The following is a 7842-nucleotide window of genomic DNA, read 5'->3' as shown; positions in this document are numbered from 1 at the left end:
ATGTTATGCAAATATGTTCTTTAATTTCTAAACTTCTGCAGATTTTCTGGATACCTTTCCATTACTGATTTCTAATTTTATTTTACTATGGTTAAAGAACATACTTTGTATGACAAAATTCTTTTAAATTATTGTGAATTCTCTTATGACCCAAATAATGTTACACCATTCTTATTTAATTACAAACTCACCACAGTGTGAGTGTCCATAAGTTTTTATTTTGGGAGATTTGAGTTTTCCTTTGTAAAATAATGAATGGCCAAATTTGTGAAACTTACATATCTGTCTCTGCCATGATAGAACAATGTATAGATGACCTGCCTCTTCCCAACCATGAACGATTATAAAACTTAATAGACAGTACAAAACAACTTTTTTTTGAGGCATTGGAAAGCAGACAGTGAATGGCTATGGTCCTAAAGAAAGAAAAAAACTTGATTTGAGTTCCATGTTCACCCTCTCTTCTGGTGCATTCTGCAAACTATGGTACTGGGAAATGGAATATAAATAAAGATCATTGGGTCAGCAAGGTGGAAATGACAGTAATCAGATCCCAAACAACATGAGGAAGTTGATATTTGTGGGTCAGGGAACTGGAGATGAGGAAACTATATAGAGGGGAGTCTCAGAAATCTGCATAGGTTTCCTCCTGAGTTCTGGCCAAATACTAAACATATATTCAGGTTATGCAAGGCTTGAAAGAGAACAGCCACTAGGAGACTAAAAACTGGATGGAGATTTCATAAGTCCCATGGTGCTAAGACATACTAAAGCTTCCAGTAGCCAGAGTGGAGATACCTTGTTGAACACAACAGGATTTCAACTGAGAAAAAAAGAAAAGCCACATACTGAGGCAAGGGCTAATCTAGTCTTACACTAAGGATTATGGTAGATCTATCTTAAACATAAACCAAAGCTGAATGAGGACTGGCTAAATGATAGTGATGATATTTCTTCCAAATAAAAATCAACACTCTTTAAAGGAAGACAACAGGGGTACCTTGGTGGCTCAGTCAGTTAAGTATCTGCCTTTGGCTCAGTTCATGGTCTTGGGGTCCTGTGATGGAGCCCTGTGTAGGCCTCCCTGCTCAGTGGGGAGTCTGCTTCTTCCTCTGCCTCTGTCCCTCCACCCGGCTCATGCTCTCTCTGTCTCTCAAATAAATAAAAAAATCTTCAAAAAATATAAAAATAAAGGAAAACAACATAATCAGAATATTCACAGCATAGTAACACAATATACATTAAGTAATAATAATAATATCAGACATTTGGGAAGAATGAAAATGTGGCTCATAATCAGGAAAAAAAAAGGTCAATAAAACAGCTTTAGAGATAACAAAAATCTTGTTATTAGCAGACCAAGAACTTAAAACACCCACTACAGATACATTCAAGGGTATAAAGAAAGAAAATATCAATACCACAGGTTAATGAATGGGAACTTGAGGCAGAGAAGTTAAAACTGCAAAACCAAATAATCAAATAGAAATTCTAGAACTTAATATCTGAAATGAAAAATTTAAGAGCTGGGCTTTACTACAGATATGATAATACAATATGAAGAAATTTGGTCATATTTCTCAAGTCTGTTTTAGTCTTTTAAATTCCCTCTCCCTTTTTCTTACCATGGATTTGTCAGAGAAACAACCATTTTTCCTATAAAAGCCCCACAATTTGGATTTGAAGAACCCTCTCACTACAATATCTGATATTTTTTTCATTTATTCTAGTGTTTCTTTTTTACTGAACTGTAATTCTACTCCCAGTATTTTTCTAATGGAAGTCTCTATCAGTTTCTTAGGAATATTCTGAGATATTTCTGAACCTCTAAAACAGCACCATCTGATAGGACAGTATGAGTCATATAAGCTCACAAATGTTGTGACTCTTCTACCACCCACATTACAATAAAATGAAGCAGGCAAAATTAATTTTAACAATGCATCTTACATAATCGATTTATCATAAATAATAACATCTCAATTTTAAATCAAAATAAAAACTTGGGATATATTAGGCTCTTTTTTTGTTCTTTTGGAGGGACACTAAGTCTCCCAAAACTTGGTATCTGTTTATCAGTAAATTTCGATCCAGACTGGCTCAATAGCCCTATATGGCTAGCAGCCACCCCACCCACCGTATTTGACACCTGAGCTCTTCAGAGATGAAACTACCCCAGGATGCTCTGATATTCATGCTGCCAGTTTAGTGGGCGTGGTTGTTGGAATGGCCAGCAATCCCTGTACTAACAGATGAACAGATTACTCCAAATTTGCTGTGAAAGAGAGGAGAAGGCAAGGGGGTCAACACTCAGAGAGGATGATCCTTTGCTCTTCTTTGCTCCTGCTTTTACGGGTCTTTCAGGATAATCACAAATCCTTATCATTGTTTCTCCAGCATGTGATGTGTGAGAAGGGGTCTTACTGGAACTAGGAGGATGTGTTAGCAGGAAAGATATGCAATGCTAATCAGAGTTTTCAAGGAGTTCTGCTAAACGTAACCTAAGGGACAATGCATACATCCCTTCGATCACAGGGCCGCTGTTTGGGCTAGGCAAGTTTTGGGAAGGCAACTACCTTCAGCATTCCCATGGCAGCATGGTCACGCAGGCCTTGCCATTCCAAAGGCCCACACCCTTCTCTGAAACCTTCCCTCGCCCCCAGTGGCCTCTGTGTTAACATTTTAGCAAGCCAGGTATTAATGGATGATTTCATGCTCTACATTAACCCCAACCCTTGGTGAATATTTTTAAGCTGTCACCCACAAATTATAGCCTATAGATTCTTTTTCCTGTTTCTCTCAATTTTCTCAATATGTGGGAGAATATCTGCTGGGATTTCCTGGATTCTGAGACTTTAAAGCTACTACGACTCCCTTTTTCTCCCCCCAATTACTTTTGCACAGCTATTAAACCCACGAGGGGCCTATGAGGGATTTGCTGTTTCAGTCATGTTCTGGGCATGACTGGGTTGGGAGGATAACTCTTAACTACTTACTTTTGTTGAAACTATGCTGCTTGTGTGCTTTCTTTGCTGTTCCAATTACTATTTCTGTTTCTCTGTTAGGGTTTGTTGTGGAAAAATAAGATCAGACTGGCGAGAGACCAGGTGACACTCGGAGAGGTAGGAGAACTCGTATTTATTATATGCCGGCGGACCCAGATGAGCTCGTGCTCCAAATTCTGGGCCCCGGGCAACGGGGTTACAGGGCTTTTATAGGGGACTGCAGGCAGTCAGGCCCCAAGGGCTATGCTGACTGCTGGTAGGTGGGTTTAAACTGGGGGCCTGGGAGCTCCTTTTGGCAGGAACAGTAGTGCAGGGATTCTGTGGCGGGAAGCCTGTTTACAGAAGCAGAAACAGCTTGTTATCTCTTGCTCCCAGTAGGGCTCCTGGTTATCTCTAGCTTATTGTTAGTAACTTTCCATCTTCTGGGGCCTCCTGGCCTGGGCCTGCTCTGGTCAATTTTCCTCTTCAGGTTTACAAAGCAAACAAAGCATCATTATTTTGTCCCATTCAGAATCCTACCTCCTTAGATTACCTACATTTTCTACCAATTTGCTTGTTCAACAAATCAAAACTTTTTTTTCTAAAATTTCTCTTAAAGGTCAATAAATTAACAGTTGAGAAGTTTCTTTTGTGAATGTTAGCTGGCATCTGCTTAATTTTCTTTTATTATATTTTACTGGTTTCTTGGTTTATCCCTTTTTTTCCAGTTTTTAATTATATCTTTCTCTTTCTTTCCTTATGCTGTTATCATTTTGATAAAGTAATCTTTGTATATTTCCTTCAAAGTTTTTTTTTGGAAACAAACCACAATCTTACTTGGCTTTATTTCTCCTTAATTTTGAATGTCACCTCTGTTGGGCATTTAGTTATTAATTTGGAAAGTTGTTCCTGATGTTTTAAAGATTTTTTTCTATTGTTTCCTGGCAGCCAGAGTTGTTGATGAAATGTCTGATATTTGTTCTTTTGTAAGGAACTGGAATTTTGTCTATGGAATCTTTTAGGAATTTAATTTGTTATTCTTGGGACTCTGAAACTTCACCAAGATGTCCCGGCTATGATACTCACTTTCTTGGAACTAGGTGTGCCCTTTAGGTCTGAAATCTCCTTCAATTTTAAGAAGTACTTTTTTTTATTGTGTATCTCCTTTTTCCTGTTTTCTTTACTTTTGTAACTACCTTTGATTGATTTTGGAATTTCTGTATCTCTTCTCCATGTTTCATTACTTTCTTTAATTCTTCCCATTTCTTTTCTTCTCTTTCTTTTTCTTTCTTTCTTTCTTCTTTCTTTCTTTCTTTCTTTCTTTCTTTCTTTCTTTCTTTCTCTCTCTCTCTCTCTCTTTCTTTCTTTCTTTCTTTCTTTCTTTCTTTCTTTCTGTGGTTTATTTTTGGCTAAGCCAGGAGAAAGCACCACCTAATAGCTATAGAAGATTATAAGGAATTTTAGGGAGTTAAGTGTGAAAAGAGTAGCTGTACTGAACTATAAATTTTTTTCCTTTGTTTTTTACTTCTGGGTATCCTAAAAGAAGGAGCCAAGAGAAAGAAAAAGACAATTTAAAAAATAATAACTAACTAACAGAATACAAAGTTAAAGCAGGAGGCATAAGAGGAACCAGACAGTTGTTCTTCTAAGTCAAAAAGAAAAAAGAAAATAAAGAAAAAGGAAAAAAGAAAAAGAAAAAGAAAAAAAATGGTAGGTCTGAGATGCCCTGGCTTCCAGATGAGCTAGACATCAATGAGATTATCAAGGCAGAATGCCAAAGCAAGTCTTCCCAAATGTGCAAATAAATTATAATAAATATGCTATACCTTAAAATACATGCGTTCCTAAATAACTCAGTGTTTTTTCTCATTCTGAGTTTTTTTTAAGAAGCCTTTTTTAACTGCTGTAAAGTCATTTATCAAAAATAAATATTATGTTTTCATTACATCATTTTCCTGGTCTTTTTTCTTTATCATTACAATTAAAAGTCCTATAAAATATGCAAATGTATTTACAAAAAACTGAGCCAGCCTCATTTAAACATTCCTGTTTTTCAAAATTCCTCACAAACAGTTTTCAGAAATTCCTCAAAGATTGTTTATTTTTCTCTCTCTTCTTCAAGGTTTGTGTAGGTGTATGTTTTGAGTTGTTTAGTTGTTTCACGATGAAAGTTCCCAGGTCTCCCTTTCCTGGAAAGTCTCTGGAGCAAGCAAGGAAGATGAGTGAAGTGGAAGGGGTCGAGGGCTTGTGGAGAGAGGGCAAGCACCCAGATCCTGCGTAAGAAGGGCAAGGGCTGGCAGTGGGCCTTTCTGTCTGGGGCGCAGCCTCCACAAGTGGAAGGCACCCACGAGCCTGCAAGTCTGGATGAGTCTGGCCTGGCCTTAGGGGTCAAGGGCTTCTGACAGCACTCTTGCAGAGAAGGGATGAGCACTGAGTCTAAACTCTACAGACGTACAGTCCTACAACGTCTGGGATTTTAGCAGTAATGCTAACATCTATAGGGCTTTTTCCTTTTAATTAAAAAAAATTGCTTTCCTCTAATTTTTCTTCTATAATATAGGTATTTTAAACTTTTAAAAATTCTGTGCAATTATTATGATTTTAAGAGAGGAAAGAGAAGCATTTACAGACTTTTCACAACAATTATCTTGCTTTGTCAGTCCCTTTTTTAACCTCCGTGTTTTCTCATACTTCACGGTTAATGAGCTTTAATATTTTTGTTGCTTTCTCCAAATATCCACCCATGTGTTTATCTTAACAGCTCCATCCAGACATACAATATAGAAAACCATAGGAAAGTGTCATAGACTTGAATGACGGTAACCAAAGCCCCTCTCAAAGTATCAAAGAACTATTATTTTGCTGTTTTAAAAGCACTGAAGCATTTTTCCTTTTTTTGTTTTTTGTAGTTTTTAAATTTTGTTTTTTATTACATTTTTCAGAGAATTACTCTAAGCTGTTTCAAGAACAGCGATGAGTCAGAAAGGAGATTCTCTTCCACCCACCCTCTATTTGACATGAAGCTACACATTTGCAATAAAAACTTTGATCTTTTGGTCCCAAAATACCTAAAGAAATAATAGAGATGCTCAGTGGCATCTTCCCAGCTGCCCCTTGGGAACCAGGCTGACACACAGCCCCAGCCTGCCTCAAGTGCCCATGGGCTAGAAATGCCCTGGGGATCAGTGAGCAGCGTTTCTTCCCACTTCCAGCCCTTCAGCATCCACATCTGGTCTCAGATTATTTTGTTGTAAAGTTGTCCCTTTTTTGTGCTTTTTTTCTTCTCATTTTTCTTCATCTTCTTCTTTATGTCATATATATTTTTCCTGCAAACACGTGCCCTCTGAACCCCACAGATTCTATACTTTCCTTAACGAAATGTTGTTACAGCTCACAGAGTGTGTCTGGAGTTTTCAGCTTGATTGATATTAGCTGATATGTCACAATGGTTCTTATTTTTAAATATATATTGAGAGAGGGTTTTTTTTTTTTTTTTTTTTTTTTTAATGTAGCCTGTTCAGCATTCTGCCCTATGCGAGTCCTGGTCTCCCTCAGGCGGAGGAAAGAGACTCTCGGGTCGCAAGTATGGGTGATGGGTCTCTCAGGGTTGCTTTGGCTGCACTTTGAGCCTCTTCGCACCCATCTGGAAGCTGTTCGTGGCCTGACTGATGGTCTGCACACTGGTCGAGTTGTTGGCGCTCATAGAGCCTTCTCTCTGTTGCTGACAGATCACTGGAACTTCCTGAGGACAGAAAGACCTGTCTTACCTGACCATAGTCAGCACAGTGGGCGGCTGGACATGCATACTTTTGACTGCAGCGTAGGCCTGCTGCAGGCTGTCTGTGCCGGTGGGGCTCTGTGCTGTCTAGGGGTGGATGCCTTTGGTAAACACAGCTTCCACTGCAGGTTGCCCACTGGTCTGTTGGGGGTAGGCTGGTGAGCTGTTCACCCCAGGAGGGGATGCGACGCTAGGGACGCACAGCTGGTGAAGTGACGCCCCAAGAGTTGCTGCCACCTGAGGTTGGGGTTATGGGTGAGGCCACCAGGCCGTTCCTGTTGAGGGCCGCCATCTGCTGCATCTGGGCAGCAACGAAGGTAGCCATACGGTTCAGACAGCCATCCTGCTCGACTGACGCCATTAGTGCCGCTTGCTGCTATGTCAGTGCCTGTGTGTCGGTGCCTTAGGCCCCAAACGGGGCAGCCATGGGGTCGAACGTGCCCATCTGGCCAGCCATCTGTTGCATTCGCTGCATTGTGTACTCCTTGTCAGCGTCGGCAAACTTGACCACCAGACTGGATGAGGCTCCCAGCATAATCTAGCTCTTTCCATTTTTTTTTTTTAATGTGTTTATAACACTAAGAAAAATTCTCTGGGATCTTCCTCCATTTGATTAATTTGAACTCTGGTATTGGTCATTTTTTCTCTTCTGCCTGTTAGCTGAAATAATTTTAATCTTACCTTGCCAAATTTATTTGCAGTTTATAGGAAATCTAATTCTTTTTTATGAGAAATATTATCCTAACCACTCTGATGAAATTATTTATACTTACATAGAGTCTTTGTCTTTCTTATTAATTCTGTCACTTCAGCTGTCAATTCTTTAGTTTGTTAATTTTTGGAACTTAAATTACTGTTCTTTTCTCAATTTTTTCCCTGAATCTTATTCTTTTGTCCAGATTTTTAAAAAGATGCTCTTTGCTTGAGGAATTGCCTTCTGCCCCTATTCACACTTTTCTGTGCTTCGCTGTGTATTTCAATGAGTGGGGAATGATATTTCTTAGAGTTCCTTGCCAACTGATTTCTGGCTGGGCTCTACCAATGGTTGGAGGAGGACGACTCATATGGGCACTAATACAG

The 7842-nt window shown here is 39.1% G+C and overlaps 1 pseudogene; it reads right to left on the bottom strand.

Moving 5' to 3' along the window:
• Positions 1-6501: 6501 nt before the first annotated feature.
• On the bottom strand, positions 6502-7297 carry LOC113264666 (CUGBP Elav-like family member 4; annotated as a pseudogene).
• Between the last annotated feature and the right edge of the window lie 545 nt (positions 7298-7842).

Source organism: Ursus arctos, unplaced genomic scaffold (genome assembly GCF_023065955.2).
Source record: "Ursus arctos isolate Adak ecotype North America unplaced genomic scaffold, UrsArc2.0 scaffold_13, whole genome shotgun sequence".
Taxonomy (NCBI): Eukaryota; Metazoa; Chordata; class Mammalia; order Carnivora; family Ursidae; genus Ursus; species Ursus arctos.
Note: the sequence above shows the minus strand (reverse complement) of the source record. Positions and strands in the feature narration are given on the sequence as shown.